General features: G+C 40.9%; 1 protein-coding gene across 2 annotated transcripts in view; it reads right to left on the reverse strand.

The window, feature by feature from the left end:
- The window catches only part of PCMTD1 (protein-L-isoaspartate (D-aspartate) O-methyltransferase domain containing 1), a 35,542-nt gene extending 17,331 nt beyond the window's left edge, over positions 1-18,211 (reverse strand). The window contains exons 1-2 of one of the 2 annotated variants that reach the window (XM_053468240.1): positions 18,022-18,211; positions 14,589-14,658 (exon numbers count right to left, since the gene is read on the reverse strand). The gene's annotated coding sequence lies outside the window, so the exon portion shown is untranslated. The remainder of the gene's footprint in view (positions 1-14,588; positions 14,659-18,021) is intronic. The other variant, XM_053468239.1, reaches the window with a different exon arrangement.
- Positions 18,212-19,390: the final 1,179 nt, after the last annotated feature.

Below are 19,390 nucleotides of genomic sequence, written 5' to 3' on the forward strand. Positions count from 1 at the left end.
TAACCCCAATAAAAGCCACGACAAATAGACAAAATCAATCATTTTTTATTTTTATTTATTTTTTTTTTTTTTTTTTAAATATACTTTTTTCTTTTCTCTTTTTTTTTTTTTTTTTTTTTTTTATTCAAAAAACTATACATATCAATAAACTTGGGGAGGGAGGGTGGGCGACAATTCAGCAGCTCTTCCATGCTGCTCCCGTGGCTCTCGCTGAAAACCGCCGCTCACCAGACTCTGAGGTCAGTGCGGTCGATTAACGCAGCCAGGGTAAGTGAATAAACGCCTCAGGAGCCCTCCTTTTATAGTTTAAATTCCCGCCCAAAGCCAGCGCGAGCCGTCCTCGAGCGCAAAGTTAGCGAAAAGGCGCATGCGCACTAAGCAGCGCGAGCTTGCCACGAGCGCAAAACAAACCAAAAAGGCGGTAAAATTAAGCGGCGCGAGCGCAACCACTGATTATACAAGGTGTCCTTTATTTGACCCCTTACAATTAACCCTTTCAGGCAATTATCTCCCCAACAACCACATGTAACCCTGTGCTAATTTCACAGGGTTTTTTCATGTGGTTGTATGGTGCAATGTTGTAACCAAAACTTACTAAATAATAAATGACAACTGACACATTCTTTGGATGAAAAGGCCGTGGTCTTTTATTTAGCTTATAACCAAATACCATTTAAACACTTTGTAACCATACGTAACAAACCCAAACCAAAAGCTCTTGGCCTGAACCACAGAGCAAACCAATACTTTAACAAGGCCAACTGCCCCAAAGCCGGTTAGCCTTACACTTACATAAACCCCCAACCGCCACAAATGGATATTTATTATCCATTAGTGGCCCCTTCCACCAAAACCACGGCCTTATCCACCATACACTGCAAATCCGCATTAAAAATGTCACACCCAATCTCAGATAAATGAATGCCATCTTTCCTGTAAAGCCCTTCGCAGCCACCTTCCAAATCAACATGTCGAAAACTCAAACCCCCCTCTAAAATCATGAATTTTTCGATGGATCTGTTCAATTTGCGCCTTACCCTCTCCAAGGCTTTGAAACCTTGACGTTGTAACCAAATCAAACGAGGAACAATTTCCGACCATATAAATATTGTACCAGCAAAAACAGTTTTAAGATGTTCCAAAACTTCTTTAAAAGCCAGCAATAATTGAACAGATTGGATCTTACCAACATCATTACCCCCACAGTGTAAAATCATAATATCTGGATAAGGGAAAAAAGACATGAAATCTAACACGTTAGCTATTAACTGAAAAATGCTTAAACCTCTAATACCCAACCAATAAATAACGACTTTTTCTGGACTGAAACCGAGATTCTCTCCGTAACACCTTTCTGCCGCTCTGCGATGCGCCCAGAAAATATAAGAATGTCCTACTATCCAAACCACTATAGGACGAGTGCCTGAAATGAAAAATTGACATTAACATAGCATTAAGTAATTACAACAAATGAGGTCTTATGTACAATTTAAATCGATTCGAATCCCAACGACCCAATCTTTTAATAATAGAATCATCAAGACCCAGAAGTGCTGCTTCCGTTGCTGCACCTATTCTAAAAGAATGCGAGGATATCTTCTCATTGCCCAGACCTAGACTTATTAAACACAGTTGCAAAATCCTACGAAATTGAAACTGCGTTAAGGGTAGACCAGATTTATGTATTAACCAATGACCCCTATAATCCGGTCTGTATTGATTGAAAATTGTTGCTGTTTGCACAGGGCAAATCCCGCAATTAGAAACCTTGTTCAGTTTAACCCAACAACCTTTACCAGATGTATCAGTTTTTGAAGATCTCAAATAAATCCACAGTTGATCATTACACAAAACATCCTCAAACTTGATCCCTGAACCTCCTTTTTTGTTAGTTGCCACCAATTCGCTTACACGAAAGGCGCCAAAAAATGCTATAATGAAGGCCGTTGCAAACAATCTAGCTTCATACTCATCCCAGCAAACTTTTTGTACACTCCCCACTAGATCTTGCAACAACTTAAATGAAATTGGCCTTCTATCATCCAACAATTTATGCTGCTTCCCAAAACCCTTCAAAATTTGCTTAACTAAGAAATCTTTATTCACAGGTTGTTTACCCGCCAATTTCATAAAAAATGACACTCCCAACAAATAGCAATCAATTCGACTGCGGGAAAAACCCTTACGTATTAACATGAAAACAAATTCCAATGTTTTGTCAACTGTATGATCAAACTCATTCAAACCACCTTTATGCATAAAAGTCACCCATTCCCTCCAAGCCTTAGAATAGTTAAGCCAACTAGCCTTGGAGATAGAATTAAACAAATAATGACTTAACTCGGCGATGTTAGCTGCCAAACATCCCCCGGGACTGCCAAGCCCTCCTTGTCTGCCAACGGAGCCAGATGTCTGAAAATCTTAAAATCAAATCGAGACAAGGCATCAGCAATCCCATTCTTCTTACCCTCAATATGTGAAGCTTTCAACCAAATATTATACCGTAAACACAAGAAAACCAAATGCCTTAACAAATTAATAACCGGAATTGATTTGGCCCTAAGCGTATTTATAACCCAGACAACACCCATGTTATCACAATTCAATAAAATTCTTTTGTTAGCCCACGCCTTTCCCCATAAGTAAATAGCCACCACAACAGGGAAGAGTTCCAATAACACCAAATTTCTTGTCCATCCAGCTGAAAACCATGCAGCAGGCCATTTTGCAGCCGCCCATTTACCCTGCCAATAAATGCCAAAACCCACCGAACCAGCAGCGTCAGTATAAAACTCAAAATCATTCGCATCGATAAACTCACTTTGCCAAACCGTACTGCCATTAAAATTCGCCAGAAACAAACTCCAAACTTTCAAGTCTTCTTTCACTTGTTTACTAACCCTCACCCTGTGATAACCTACCTTCTTGCCCGCTATACTCTTAGCCATATGTCTAGAAAAAACCCTGCCCATTGGCATAACTCTACCCGCAAAATTAAGTTGACCTAACAATGATTGAAACTTCTTAACTGTTACTTTCTTAGCCAATAACACTTCATTAATGATAACTCGTAATTTATGAATTTTTTCAAAAGGTAGGCGAAACTCCATTTTAACCGTATCAATAACAATACCTAAGAATTGAAGGGATGTAGTTGGAAAAACAGTTTTATCTTTTGCCAATGGAATACCTAAAAACTCAGCCAATTGAAGAAAAGAATCCAACAATAACTTACAATCCTCTGAACCTTTTTTACCTATAAACATAAAATCATCTAAATAATGCACTACTGAAAAACAACCTACCACATCCTTAATTAACCACTCTAAAAAACTGGAAAATGCCTCAAAATAAAAACATGAAATTGAACAACCCATTGGTAAGCATTTGTCAAAATAAAATTGATTATCAAATTGAAAACCTAAAGAATGAAAACAGTCAGGATGTATGGGTAACAAACAGAAAGCGGATTCTATATCTACCTTAGCTAATAAAGCATCCTTACCAAACAACCTAACCCAAAACAAAGCATCCTCAAATGAAGCATATTTGACCGGAAAATCATCCATACTAAGTTGGTCATTAAGAGACCCACCTTTTGGGTACGATAAATGGTGAATCAGTCTAAAAGTACCCTGGTCCTTTTTTGGCACTAAACCCAACGGAGATAGCCTAAACCTCTCAAATGGCGGAAAAGAGAAAGGACCCTCAATCCGCCCCAATCGCAGCTCTTTCTCAATTTTGTCACGGACCACCTGACAATTGTCCACAACAGATTTCAAGTTATCAACCCAAATGCAGCCATTTACATTATACATCGGAACCTTAAACCCATGTGCAAAACCAGAAGCTAGTAACTCAGCCTTCTGCCTGTCTGGGTAAGTTTTTAAACAAAGGAGCAGTCTTGACACTTTCACCGGCGTCACTGCTTTTTGAAATGGGTTCCCTACTGACGGTGGTTGAACCACTCCTGCGAAAACATCTGGAACCTGGGTGATTGGCTCCACAAAAAGTACACTCGTGTTTAAATTTGCAAGAATTGAGAAACTTGCACTGAGCCTCATTAAAAGCCCAGCAGACTCCCTTTTGTCTTACTTGTTGAACATTAGAATGTTGAAATCTGTTAGAAGAATTGTAACGTTGTGGCAACATAACGCTTACCCATGCACCTACGTCCTTCATACCAAACCTTAAATTTTTATGTACAGCAAGCTTTTGACGAAATATCTCGTCGTAATTAAACCACGACATACCCCCAAAATTCTTATACGCTTCCAGAACAGATTCTAGGTGCTGGAACAAACCTGAGCTGCTATTGCTATGCCTCTCGCAGTAAACACTTGAATAAATGCAAAAGGCTTGCAGCCAGTTATTAAAAGACCTAGGGACTGGTCTCCTCCTATCCTCATCTTTGTCCTGTTTAACTAAAAATTCTTTGGAAGCCGGGAGTAAAGAAAGAATGTCAATGTATTCATTATTCCATATTTTTTCCTTCAAAACTTTAGATAAGTGAAAACCCAGTGGAGACATCTCACATGACAGTGCCTCCTTCATATTCACTTCATTAACCAAATTCCTTTGAGCAACATTAGAACCCCCCCAAGCCTGAGCTGGATTAGGGCTCTGCCATTCCTTCATTAAATCCACCAACGATCCCACAACCTCACTAAGTTTGTCCAAATTAGTTTTGGGGCACTCACCCATAGTAGTACCCGCACTGCTGTGTCCAGAAGAAGGTCCAGGCTGTTCAGAATCCTCCTGCAGCACAGGAGCAGATGCAGCCAGAGATAGACGCCTGCAAGTTGCTACAGGAGGAGCAGCATCCTCTTCTAATTCTTCCGTTTGCCGGTATTTTCGCTTCTTGCAGGGCTGTTTTCCCCGAACAGCCCTAGAAGCTTGAGACCGTTGTGTTGCCGACGACCTCCCGGATCTTCTTCCGCGTTCCGGGCATACCGCCGACGTAGCCGTGACACCGTCATGAACCCGTGACGATGAAGCCACGTCTCGCGATAACTGCAACATATTAAAAGCCGGAACGCCATCTTCGCCAGCAGTTGAAACGTCTTCCGCCACTTCAGCAGCGTCGCCAACTTCAATGGAAGCATCCATCTCTTCGGGAACCGGAGCGGTCGCCAGACAATTCTTCAGCCAGTCATCAAATCCTCTTCGTCCGGCTCGCTCTTGAAGACAATTCAGCAGCTCTTCCATGCTGCTCCCGTGGCTCTCGCTGAAAACCGCCGCTCACCAGACTCTGAGGTCAGTGCGGTCGATTAACGCAGCCAGGGTAAGTGAATAAACGCCTCAGGAGCCCTCCTTTTATAGTTTAAATTCCCGCCCAAAGCCAGCGCGAGCCGTCCTCGAGCGCAAAGTTAGCGAAAAGGCGCATGCGCACTAAGCAGCGCGAGCTTGCCACGAGCGCAAAACAAACCAAAAAGGCGGTAAAATTAAGCGGCGCGAGCGCAACCACTGATTATACAAGGTGTCCTTTATTTGACCCCTTACAATTAACCCTTTCAGGCAATTATCTCCCCAACAACCACATGTAACCCTGTGCTAATTTCACAGGGTTTTTTCATAACCTGTGGAAACACAGAAGTGTTGAAGAAAAAAAAGAAAAGCATGAAGTTATTCCTACAGCTAACTTTGGTAGTCAAATAGCGAATCGGTAGTCAAATAGCTGTGTAAAAAGTGTCCAAATAATCCTGATGAGATACTCTGGAGTGTCTGCTTTACAGCTATTTATGTTTTTATGGGGTGTTTTGACACTAAGCAACATGTGAAAATGTTATGCTTGGAATTGGTTCTGAAAATCAAAAAAATTCAATCCATGAGGGGTATTTGCATAATCTGGAGTCTGGAGATGCAGCTGAACAATTCTGGCTGGATTTCTCTGTCAAAACGCATAACGTGCGCAATCAAAAATCCTAAGCAGCACAGAAGTGTTGGTGCAAAAAGTGCAGTAAAATTATCGTAAGGGCCGACTAACACAGAGATTATCAAAGGAAAGTTATATCTCTCCTTGAAATAACCATATATAGTTTACATGTGTGCACTATTCATAGGAAAGGGGAATAACGGCTGAACGGACATATGGCAAAAGTGGCAAATTTGCTTCAGAGTTTGAAGTATCAAATACGTACCTCAAATCCCAAAGCAATTTTGCCATGGACTGAAAGGAGTTAATATATCAGAACCTGTTCATTTGGCATGTAGCACCTAACCAACTCACTTCCAAACTTAATTTGATTCTTGGTATGTTATTAAATACAGTTTAATACCATTTAAAACAGTCAGTTAAAAAAACATTAGTTAAATCACACAATACACAGCATTTCCAGAACAAGCCTCAAATATAATCATGTAAAATAAATAATGGTAGCAGGGATGATAGTCTGTTCTCTTATCTTGTTTATGTACCTGTCAAGATATCTTTTTTTGTTTGTTTTTTTTTCTGCTTGAAGACAAGTTGGAACCTTGTGTTGTATACACTAAATCACAAAAGCAGACAAAAGATAGCCGATATTACTAATTTTACTGCTGCCGATGCTTCTGAGGTCAGTTATAAGTATATGGACATTTCTCAGTGGTTTGAAAGCACTCTGCGAATCTGTGAAAAGACTCCAGGAACACCACGTGGTGCTGATGTATGCATAACTTTTTACAAACTACACTCTTTTAAATTGTATGAAAGTATTATAGCAACGACACTTACACAATATGCAGCAAACATCAGAAAAGGGGTGGAGCCTTGCCCGCAATTCGAGAAACAGGGTAGAGGATAGATAAATTACCCCTTAAGGACCAGGCTGTGTTTTACCTTTTGTACCATTGGGACCGAGGCTGTTTTAACACTTTTGCGGTGTTTGTGTTTAGATGTAATTTTCTCCTCACTCATTTAGTGAACCCACACAAATTATATGTTGTTTTTCAGGACAAGAAGGGCTTTCTTCAGATACCATTGTTTTGATCATATTATTATCTTATTTCCATAAAAAAAAAAAAAAAATAGAAAAAAAAAAAACATTTTCTGACTTTTACCCCAAAAATCTTTTACTCATCCAAAAAAAGCTAATGAAAAAACCTACTAAATATATTCTACTATTTGTCCTGAGTTTAGAAATACCCAATGTTTTTATGTTTTTTTGCTTTTTTCTGCACGTTATGGAGCATTAAGTACAAGTAGCGTTTTGCTATTTCAAAACCATTTTTTCCAAATCTGGTAATTCTTCCCCCCATGTGCCATTTCGGGTATCTTTGAAGCCGGCCAATGCAATTTACCCCATCAAATCATATATTTTTGAAAACTAGACACCCCAAGGTTCAAATGCTACAATTTTAACTCTTTCCATGCACTAATTGTACCATCAGCCTTTGTCAAACTTTGTGGTAGTAATTTATTTTGTGTATTTTATCTTTTTATCACAAAAATTGCTCTTCAGGTATGGATTTACAGCTCCTGGTATACAACACTTTCAAACAACACCCCAATATGTGTTCATCAACATCTCCCGAGTACAGTCATACCCCCCCATGCGTGGGTTTGCCGGGTTGTTTGGGAGGAAAAACGCCACATTTAGGAAGTGCACATTTTTTAACTTGGAACTTTTACATCTGGTCTTTCTGCCTCCATGTCCTAATAGGACCATCTTTGAAGCCGGCTAATTCAATTTACCCCATTATACCACATATTTTTGAAAACTAGACACCCCAAGGTATTTCAAATGCTAGTATTTTAACCCTTTCCATGCATGAGATTCTACCTCCAGCCTTTGCCACACTTTGTGGTAGTATTTTTTTTTTTTTTTTTTATTATTTTTTTTTTTTTTACACAAATTGTACTTTGGGTATAAATGTATAGCTCCAGGTATACGTCACTATCAAACAACACCCTAATATGTGTTCAACAACATCTCTCGAGTACAGTGATACCACCCAGGGCCGGCCTTTGGGGTGTGCGACCTGTGCGACCGCACAGGGCGCCACACTCCAGGGGGCGCCGCCGCGGGGTCCGCCGCCGCCGCAGCGCGGTCCGACGCCACTGCCGCCGCGGGGTCCGCCGCAGCGCGGTCCGACGCCCCTGCCGCCGCGGGGTCCGCTGCTCCCTGGAGGGACGCCACTGCCGCCGCGGGGTCCGCCGCAGCGCGGTCCGACGCCCCTGCCGCCGCGGCGGCAGGGGCGTCGGACCGCGCTGCGGCGGACCCCGCGGCGGCAGTGGCGTCCCTCCAGAGACGGACAGTAATGTCCGCCGCTGGAGGAGCAGGCTCGCAAGGGAGCAGTATCGGAGGTCTTTAACAGACCTCCGATACCGCTCCCTTGTGATCCCCGCGGCAACAGCTGCTGTGCGCCGGGGTTTGCTGTCAGATCCCGGCGCACAGCACTGAAGCCGCGCCCACCGGTCTCCGTGCCCTCTGACCCGGAAGAAGAGAAGACAGAAGAACTAAGAAGAAAACGAAGAGGAGGCAAAGAAACTGAAAGAGGAAAGGTAGGAAAGCATAGAGTGACAGTGAGAGTGGATTGGTGTATATGTGTGGTTTGGTATATATGTGTGGATTAGTATATATGTGTGGTTTGGTGTATATGTGTGGATTGGTGTATATGTGTGGATTGGTGTATATGTGTGGATTGGTGTATATGTGTGGATTGGTATGCGTGTGGATTGGTATATATGTGTGGATTGGTGTATATGTGTGGATTGGTGTATATGTGTGGATTGGTATGTGTGTGGATTGGTGTATATGTGTGGATTGGTATATATATGTGTGGATTGGTATATGTGTGGTTTGGTATGTGTGTGGATTGGTGTATATGTGTGGATTGGTATATATATGTGTGGATTGGTGTATATGTGTGGATTGGTATGTGTGTGTGGATTGGTGTATATATGTGGATTGGTGTATATGTGTGGAGTGGATTGGTGTATATGTGTGGATTGGTGTATATGTGTGGATTGGTATATATGTGTGGATTGGTATGTGTGTGGATTGGTGTATATGTGTGGATTGGTGTATATGTGTGGATTGGTATATATGTGTGGATTGGTATGCGTGTGGATTGGTATATATGTGTGGATTGGTGTATATGTGTGGATTGGTGTATATGTGTGGATTGGTGTATACGTGTGTGGATTGGTATGCGTGTGGATTGGTATATGTGTGGATTGGTATATATGTGTGGATTGGTATGTGTGTGGATTGGTGTATATGTGTGGATTGGTATATATATGTGTGGATTGGTATATGTGTGGATTGGTATGTGTGTGGATTGGTGTATATGTGTGGATTGGTATATATATGTGTGGATTGGTGTATATGTGTGGATTGGTGTATATGTGTGAATTGGTGTATATGTGTGGATTGGTGTATATGTGTGGAGTGGATTGGTGTATATGTGTGGATTGGTATATATATGTGTGGATTGGTGTGTATGTGTGGATTGGTGTATATGTGTGGATTGGTGTATATGTGTGGATTGGTATATATATGTGTGGATTGGTGTGTATGTGTGGATTGGTGTATATGTGTGAATTGGTGTATATGTGTGGATTGGTGTATATGTGTGGATTGGTGTATATGTGTGGATTGGTGTATATGTGTGGATTGGTGTATATGTGTGGAGTGGATTGGTGTATGTGTGTGGATTGGTGTATGTGTGTGTGGATTGGTGTATATGTGTGGATTGGTGTATGTGTGTGGATTGGTGTATGTGTGTGTGGATTGGTGTATGTGTGTGTGGATTGGTGTGTATGTGTGGATTGGTGTATATGTGTGGATTGGTGTATGTGTGTGGATTGGTAAGTGTGTGAGAGTGATGGGTGTTATGCTGTACCATTTCCAATGTATTTTTCATTATATAATTATGCTCTAAAGTACATCATAACTCCCATCACTCTATACTGTTCCATACAGTGGCAGAGCTGGGAGGCAGAGGCCTTGCACCCTCACCGCAGGACTTCTGAAAGGTAAGTGAACTTCAAAGAGGGAGAGGGTAGATAGTTAGGAGGGGGTAGATAGGGAGAATGGAGTGAGACGGGGTACATAGGGCAATCATACTCCTATCATGCCAAGTAGTCTACGAGTACATCCTGGAATCTGCGGGCATGATAAGAATGTGATTGCTGTTAATCATATATATATATATATATATATATATATATATATATATATATATATATATATATATATATATATATATATATATTGTTATTTAATTGTTTTGTTATGTGTTATGGTGTGTGGGGGGGTCATATTCGGTTTCGGCCAGGTAAATGCTGCACTTTTGGTTTCAGTCCAGAATTCGTTTCGGTGCATCCCTACTACTAAGCCAGACAATGAAGTGGTAGGCCTACACCACATCAATGTTTGGCGTAGTATATAGTGATTGGGGTTTTGTTACAAGTTTTGATTCCTTTCTTTTTTTGGGATGGGGGGGCGCCAGACGAGTAGTCCGCACAGGGCGCCAGAACACCTAAGGCCGGCTCTGATACCACCCATGCATGGGATTGACTGCTGTTTGGGGTTAAAAGGCCACATTTGGGAAGTGCGCTTTTTTTCCCCTATTTTGGTCAGTCTGAGCCTATGCCCTATCTTTGAGCCCGGCCACTACAATTTACCCCATCAAACCATATATTTTTGAAAACTAGACACCCCAAGGTACTTAAAATGGTAGTATTTAACCCTTTCCATGTATCAGATTCTACCACCAGCCTTTGCCACAGTATTTTTTTTTTGGTATTTTTTTCACACAAATTCTACTTTGGGTATAAATTTATAGCTCCAGGTATACATCACTTTCAAACAACACTCCAATGTGTGTTCAGGAACATCTCCCGAGTACAGTCATACATATAATTAGACACCCCTTGGGTATTTGAAATGCTTTTATTTAAATTTGTCAGGATTTTTGGGAAGATACAGCGCTAATTTTAGCACTTGCTCATAATAATAAACTTTATTTTTTTTTATTTTACATTTACATTTTGCCGGAACTGGATAAATCCTCTGATGCATAATAATTTTTAAATGCTACCATGTTTTTTTTTTTTTTAAATATTTTACTAATCACATAGTGATTAGAAAGCTGGGCTCCATTGACTTGTATGGTTGAATGCAGTACCTATATTCAACCTGCAAGTGGAGCCAGAGTTCTCTAGAGGGTCTGGAGACCATCTAGCGAACTTTTTCAACTTTAATATTTTTTTTTACAAGGCGGCTGCCATCTTGCGGATGGTGAAGATCACCGGCAGTGGTGGCTGTGACCGCTCTCCGGAGCGGGCACAGCCCGTCCTGGGGTAAGTGTTTGGTGTCGCTGAATGCCTCCTGATCGAGGCATTCCAGCGACACCATTGAAGTTTAGGAGGTGATTGTTGATCGCCTCCTAAACGCTTTTAAAACGGGCGTCCGCCGCCATTCAATGTATGGCGGATGTTGACGCCCCGGGGAGGGGCCAGACATGGCTCATGATGCCGATCTCGGTGTTGCTGAATGCCTCGACATCGAGGAATTACAGCAACCCCGTTTAAGCTTAGAAAGTGATCGTTGATCACTTTCTAAGCTTGTTTAAGTCTCATGACGTGTCAGGCACGTCATAGGTCGTTAAGTGATCGTTTTGCATGACGTGCCTGACCTGGCAATGGACGTTAAGGGGTTAAGAGATTCACTGAGTAGGAGAAGTGTTTCTGCACCTCTCTTTCTCCACAACTCTGTTATTCTGGCCTCTCTTTGCACTTCCACAAAAGGGCTAAGCCACAGGGACAGCCTCTCGCCTATCGAGGGAGAGGGTGTGCATGGAGCTGCTGCGCAGAAGTTTACCAGGAGGCCATGTCCACAGTGAAGCAGACTAAGAAAGAAGACAGAAGAAAGAACTCAAGAGAAGCAGAGCAGCGGGGCAAAGAAACAAGGACATGGAAGTGGTCGGCAGAGGTAGGGAGAGGCTCAGAGAAAGTGAGAAAGTGAGAAAATGCGAATGAGAAAGTTTGAGGTAGAGTGTGAAAGAGCATCAGAGAGTGGCAACAAATTTAATTTCAGACTGTAAAATGTCTTGATTTATGTCAGAACCAAAAAGGCAGGAAACAAAACTTGTTCCCCAACAACAAATGTACCAGAAACAAAACAAACAATTGGTCAGAATCGTTTTTAGTGCATTTGCACATATCATTGTGGGCATTGTAACCTGCATAGGTATGGTAACCAATTCATCAAACAAAATCAGAATTACTTTTTTATATGTGGACCTGAACAAGCCATTATAGTAAAGAATGAGACCTGAAAGCTTGTTCCTCTACCATTCAATGCATCCTGCCATAGAACATTTAAATTTCCACCACACATCACAAATTTCTTGTAAATAACGTGGTCTCTCTACAATAACTTTTCATAAACAGACACTCCAGTGTCCCAGGCAGCCCCTTAAACAATAAAGGCATATGAAAATATGTGATAAATACTTGGTCGTGATCAAATGCTTTAATTTAACCTGCAAAAAAAAAAGACAGTAAATACTTGCAGTAGTCAGAAGAATATCCCCCTCGATGGTCCAATGTTTTGTGCCATCGATCATTATCAGTAAAGTGTTTCCACTGAAATAAAAAGGAGAGGTCTCATTGCAGAGCTTACTGGCTTTAAGTATACATTATGTCAGGTTTGCTGGGCAGGTGCTTATGGGGTGATAATACAGGCAGCATGAAAATTTAAAGAGGCCACTCACATGCATTAACCCCCTTCGCAGCAGTCGACGTACCAGATACATCATAAAAACACAGGCCTCGTACTTGGTGCATCATCGGTTACATTAACGCCCTCTGTCTACAGCAGATGCCCTGCGTTTCCGTACATGCAATCATTTATATAATCAATCACATGTACAGTTAAAGAGGCAGCCACTGGGGGCAGAATGCATCCCTTTCAGGTCATTTAGTTGGGGGTGAGGAAAGGGGAAAATTCTGCAGAATACCCCCATGCATTTGCAAAACGTGGGTGGAGTGTGCCTTTAATGTCAGCACTGCCTTAAAAGGAGAGGGCCATAGAAGAGGGACTCAATGTGATAGTACATTTAGTAGTGCGGTCGGTTAGCAAGTGTGGAATTTGTAAGATAGTAGCATAGAATATACTGTAGCATAGCTAGTATATAGCATAAAAAAGATGAGTAGAGCCCTGCTCAAATGAGCTTACAATCCAGAGAGCGTTAGTTATTAGATAAAAGGTCAACGTGCCACTGCTAGGGATAGGCCAACCACACTAGTACAAGTATTGCAGGAGAGAGACTAGGAAAGGTAAGCTATGGAATATGGATGGAAGTGGGTTAACACATAACTTCGTAGGTGTCCTTAAAAAAAAGTTTGAGGGAGTTTTTGAAAGACCGAAGGGCAGAGGACGGGACTAACCTTGAGAAATCTTGCAAGCACGCACGAGAACTAGAAAATCAGAAAAGATGACAGACTGAGATCTTTGGATGAGTGGAGAGACCAGGCAGAATTGGATTTAGAGATGAGTGTGGAGATTATGTAGGTGAAGGGCTACGAAGAGCTTTGAAGTAAGAGCCAGGATTTTGAAATGAACCCTGAAGCGCACAGGCAGCCAGCAAAGAGACTGAGGGGAGAGGTCTTAGTTAACCAATGGGAAAAAAAGATAAGTCCAGCAGCTATGTTCATGGTGGTTTGTAGAGGGGCGAGACTGGTACAATGGAGACCAGCTAAAACAGAATTACAATAGTCAAGGTGGGAGATAACGAAGCCATGGACAAGAGCCTTAGTAGAATCTTGTGTTAGGAAGGGACGAATGGTGCAATGTTTTTAAGATGGAGACTGTAGTTTTTTGAGGCAGACTGAATGTGGGGGTTAATACGAGGTCAATGTCAAGGGTGACACTGAGGCATTGAGTGCGAGGGGATGGGGAAATTATTGCCTCATTAACATTGAGTGAGACTGATGAGGGAATGTTAGCATTGGAGGGAGGGAAGATGAGGAGTTTGGTTTTAGAAAGACAGAAAGTTTTAGTAAACCTGCAGACAACCAGCTAGATGCAGAGGAGAGGCAGTTGGTTACATAATGTAAGACAGAGGGGGAGAGAGGTCCAGAGAGGATAGGTAAATCTGAGTGTCATCACCATACGGGTGGTATTGAAAGCCAATGGCTGAGATTAATTTGGCAAGTGAGGGGCAAGAACAAAAAGGGTCAGAACTGAACCTTGGGGTTCACGGATAGGGGGGTGTTGTTGGAGACAGAGATGCTGAAATTACTAATTAGTAACTTTAGTAAGGGTGGTGTTGTGCTTAAAAGGTGTTTATATTTTCTTAATAAAAAAATTAATTTCTTACATATACGAATGTGGTATCAAAAGAATGTCCCTTAAGATATATATTTTTTTCTGGGAATACTACTTGAGAAAGCAGGAAATTACAGCTTAAAAAAATGCCCAGGTCCTGTAGTGTTAAATAGGGCTAGTCCTTAAGAGGTTAAAGTACCGATGATGTGTAAATATTGTGAATATAGGCGTTATTATATAAAGTTGCTGCAACCCAAGGATAGTGTACCCTTTAAATTAAGTACCCTTAAAGTTCTTAAAGGAGTGTTTCTTTAATTTTAAAGTACATACCTTCTTGCCTCTGCATGCATATATAAGTTCAGCGATTTTTGTAACCAATGTGATTACGCAACATCTATAACTAGAAGACACAGAACAAAAATACAATTCAAAGTAGGTTTATTGTGATAAAGGCAAACAACAAATCCCGATGAAATAAATATAAGAGAAAAGTTACATAACAAACCTGTTACAACAGGTCATTTACACAAGGTACTGCATTTTCACAATCCTAGTAACAGGCCTTATCTTAGCCTGCTGTTCAAAAGAGCCTAATTGCAGGGTGACAATATTCCATATCAAGATACATCTACACCCTGCCTGGTTTTATTTTCATGATAATGGTTTTGGCGTTGGGGGGGGGGGTCTAAAATTCTAATAATTTAAATGCATGTATCATCTGCCCCTAGCAACACCAACCACTAGCTATCAGTTCCCTGAACCATACAGTAGCCCAACACGTATGAAAAAGTATTTATTGCCTATATCATTGACATCCTGGAATCCAATAAACCAAATGAAGAACTATCATAGAGGTTGATAATAACCCAGAAGGTTTTTATAAGATTTGGTTGAAATGGTAATACTTGACACTGGTTAATTAGCTTTGTGAGGGGAGACTACTGATGGGAGTGTGATGCCAGTTACAGGATCTACTCCACCATGGGAAAGAAAGAGGGAGAATATAATTTAATTAGATTTTTCCCCCTTTACATACATTTATAATTGAAGCTAAAGCTGAAGCAATAAGTAATATTAACAAAAAAATGGAGATTTTCTGTAAACGAGAAACTAAATAAACATATATAAACAATTTTTTAAAAAAATTTAAAAAAAGGATGTTAGGCACACAAATTTATTCTCAGTTAACCAGGGACATTAAAAATATATAGTTTTGTAAATAGCATATTAAATAAATTAAAAACAAAGAGGCTAAATGAAACAATAATATTACCCTCACAGAGTATATTTTTTTTCAACATTACAAAGTGTGTGTGTGTAGCAGACAAATTAAATAGTGATACCGTAAGTTACTTATTTAACAAAACAAGGAGTATTCTATTACTTGGGAGATTTTTACAACCATAGGTTAGAACCTATTCCTCCTAACATTTTAGATAACCAAAGGAGAACAGGTTTTAAGGAATGGTTAATGAGACTTTTTGGTATTCTTATAATTTATAAGGCTTGTAGAGAAAAAAAGGTACAACAGAGGATATAGCTCCAAAAAGGGACTGTCCCTTTGGTCAGGAGTGGGGGAATGACGACATGAAAGCATCTTGTGACATTTCTCAATACGAGTTCATGAAGAATTTTTTTTCACTACAATATACTTTTCATAGATGTTAAGTAATTGCGTTGAGTTGTCAAGGCATGTTTGTACAAAGCACACACGTACATTTTTTTTTTATTTTTAACTTTACTTGTACTTCTCCCAAATCAGAATTTCTCAACACCACCGCAATAAAGATTCTACTACCCTAAACACTACAGACAACTTTTTGGCAATGTTAAGTATCTCAACAATAATTAATGAGGAAACAGTCTCCTCTCTTTCAATAATCAAAATAAGAAGTGCATAAGAACCAGTACAATGGCGTCGTACAGAAGGTTCTGTAATGATTACAACACTCCTGCCGTATTGTCTCTCTGCTGCTCTGATAAAGTTGATTTGTTTGCGTCATCTAGACAAAACTGTCAGGTGCTTTTAGGAGGGAGGAGCCTGCATCTAACCTAACCTTAACTCTTTAATTGATGTGCTTAGAGCAACACTTGATGTTTATAGCAAATCGATATGGCTCAATAGCACTGACAATATAAACCCTATCCAGGACAAAAGAAAGAAAAAACATAAAATCTAACAGCGGATAGAAATCAATCAGCCCATCTAGTCTGCCAATTCTTTCCTGAGGCAAAGGTGCAAACCTTAACCAAACACTTGGTCTTTTCTTTTATACAGAGTCGCTTTGAAGGCTATATGCTGGTTGTTACTTCATTTCCTCACTTTATTAAACTGTAGCACTTCTGCTAGATGGCTGTCCTACTTATCTACCAGCATCTCAGTAAAGTACTACTTCTTTACATCACCTAAAATTAGATTAAGACCTATTGATCTAACATTTCTCCTCTTTGAAATAAACTTCTCATTGTATTTAAAATGCTTTAAACATTTAGTAATGTTATCATATGTCCTCTCTCTTTTTTTACTCCAAGCTATAGAGATTAAGCTCCCTCTGAACTGTCCTTAGAGAGCTAAATCTTCCAGTCTCCTTAGGACATAACAATATGACTTGAAAACATAGACCAAGAAGACCATTACAACATACTGGTACACATTGACTTGGCTGAAGCACCAGGAACTATCTCTATTGACAGCCCGGACTCTCCCCTAACGGCAGAAGCCAGTACACCATTATAAAAAAAGAATGCCCAATCACAGGATCAGGCATTCCCTTGCAGTGGGTGTTAGTGCTGACACTCTCCAGAATTTCACCAAGGGAAAGCAGAGCCCTGCTGGGCTCTTCCTGTCTTCCCCCTGCTGGCTGATCGCACATATTGCAATGAGCAGTGCAGGGCTATGGAGCTAGGAGATAAAAATAAATAGTGGGTGCAGTGCAATAACTACAACAAAGATAAAATAATAAAATAGATATATATATATATATATATATTTTTTTTTTATTATTATTATTATTATTTTTTTTTATTATTTTTTTTTAATGATATCAATAAAGTCACTACCACCAAAAAAAGGGATTGGCATGTTATCTGTATTTCTAGGATTATAAAAGAAGGTGTACAAATGATGTTTAATTTGTGTGGTTTCATCAAATATGGAAAAGGAGGAATCCTGATTTAACAAACTTATAGTAAAATGACAAAAAAGGGTTCTTAGGTCCTGATAAATTCTGGGACTGAAGGGGTTAATAACGTACTAGCAGGTGAACCCAAACGTGTTATCTGTCAGTGTCGTTGGAGGTTCGGTCAGAGGTGACGTATTCCCACAATAGATTTCGTTATTCAGGACTTCGTTAATGTATTCGATTATTTCGCTAGGGTCTTGTTTTTAGAAGTTTATGGCAAGTTGATATAATTCTCAAAGGAGCTAGTCGGGATTTCTAAAACAGGCTTCACGCCGCTCACAGGCCTTATATTGTCCATCCCTATCACAGCCACAAAGTATGCACGGTGTGCTAAACAGCTGTCACCAACCAACCCCGTCGCCAAAGGGTATGCTGGAAAGTCGGTACTTTGCGGGCCTCCTCGGGTCTTAGGGGAGGGCGGTAAACCGGGAAGGGGGGCGGCGTTAAGGGCATAAGCTAAAGTGATAGCCAGTCTTCACGGAAATCGGGAGGCAAGATGTCATATTGCTTATTTTAGTAATTCAGGAACGGTAAACGGAAAATGCTGCCATCTCGACCAGCTCCCAACCCCAAAAACTCACCGTGAGAGGCCAGGCAGCGGGACAGAGGGGTATCCGGCATGCAGGGACTCACTCTGGCCTCTTTTATCTGGCAGGTGACAGGATAAGGAAATGTATAAACGGTGTGCGAACACACCGGGATTAATAGCGGGATGCCGCACAGACTAAACGGAGGCCTCCCAATCCACCGGAGTCCTTATTTGTTTTGATGTGTGCGAAGGATTGTGGGAGGAGGCGGGGGGCCGAACAGCTGAGAGGATGTAAACAGTGGAACAACGTGACCGGCCGCCGACTAGACCAATAACAGAACGTCTAGCTAGGGGTTGCAGCCCCTGACGTCAGAGAAGTGGGCTGGTATTTTTGATTGTGCCCGCCCCTTCTGCTTGGTCTGCGCTATATAGATGTATTTGTATGACGATGAGCCCATTGTTTATGGTATATCGCTCGAAGAACCAATTCATACCTCAGAAGTAATCTATTTGAGTAATGTTGGAGGTGACACGGAGCCTAATCAGGTAACAGGCCCCTAAAGCGGCCTGTTCTCATATTTACTGTTCCTTAAATCATATTCGTATTTATGTGATGAGGTATTTTGCATAAAACTGTTGCCCAGCCGGGAAATACAAGTCACTTAGAATTACACAGAGAGTTTAAATGATTCATCTACGCACAATATACAGTGCTGGAATGACAACATGCGTGGCCCTGGTGAAATTATGTTGTGGGCTGCCCTCTTGGACCCATACCCACCATCTGAATCTTTTGTTTGGTGGTACACATTACTGGCGTTACAGGGGAAGCATGATCACGTTATCATACATTGCCTTTGAGCAGTGTCATGCTCTGGCTGAGACTCAAAGGTCTGGGGGGCTAGAGAGGGCCATACCACCATACTTCATATCCTGCTCCTCCATGTGCCACAAAGCGCTCCCTCACAATGCCTATGAACTCTTTGGCAATGTGTAACATTAGGAAGAATGCAAAGAGAAGGTAAAGCTAAAAATGGATGTGACTGTCCCTTAAATGAGTCCTGCATTGCTGATCTCAATGTGTGTGATCAGCCAACAGGGGGAGCAATCGTAGATCCCAGCAGGGTCTCTCCTGTCTTCCATACACCTTCCAGAGGGTGGAAACTACTGGAAGGGAATGTGCGATTAGACATACTTTACATAATGGTGTACCAGCACACAGTGCTATTACAAGATCGGACATCAGTGTAAGAAAATACTCCAGATAACTCATACACTAATGACACATATACAATTAAAGACATATAGTTTGTAAGGAGTAGTATTGTTTCTTTATTTTTTTTTTTACTTAATTGTTCTAAAACCAGCATTACATCAATACATTTAAATTTGTGAATCAAAAGTATTTAATGTTGTTTCTG

The sequence above is a fragment of the Spea bombifrons genome, chromosome 5 (genome assembly GCF_027358695.1).
Source record: "Spea bombifrons isolate aSpeBom1 chromosome 5, aSpeBom1.2.pri, whole genome shotgun sequence".
In the NCBI taxonomy this organism is placed as follows: Eukaryota; Metazoa; Chordata; class Amphibia; order Anura; family Pelobatidae; genus Spea; species Spea bombifrons.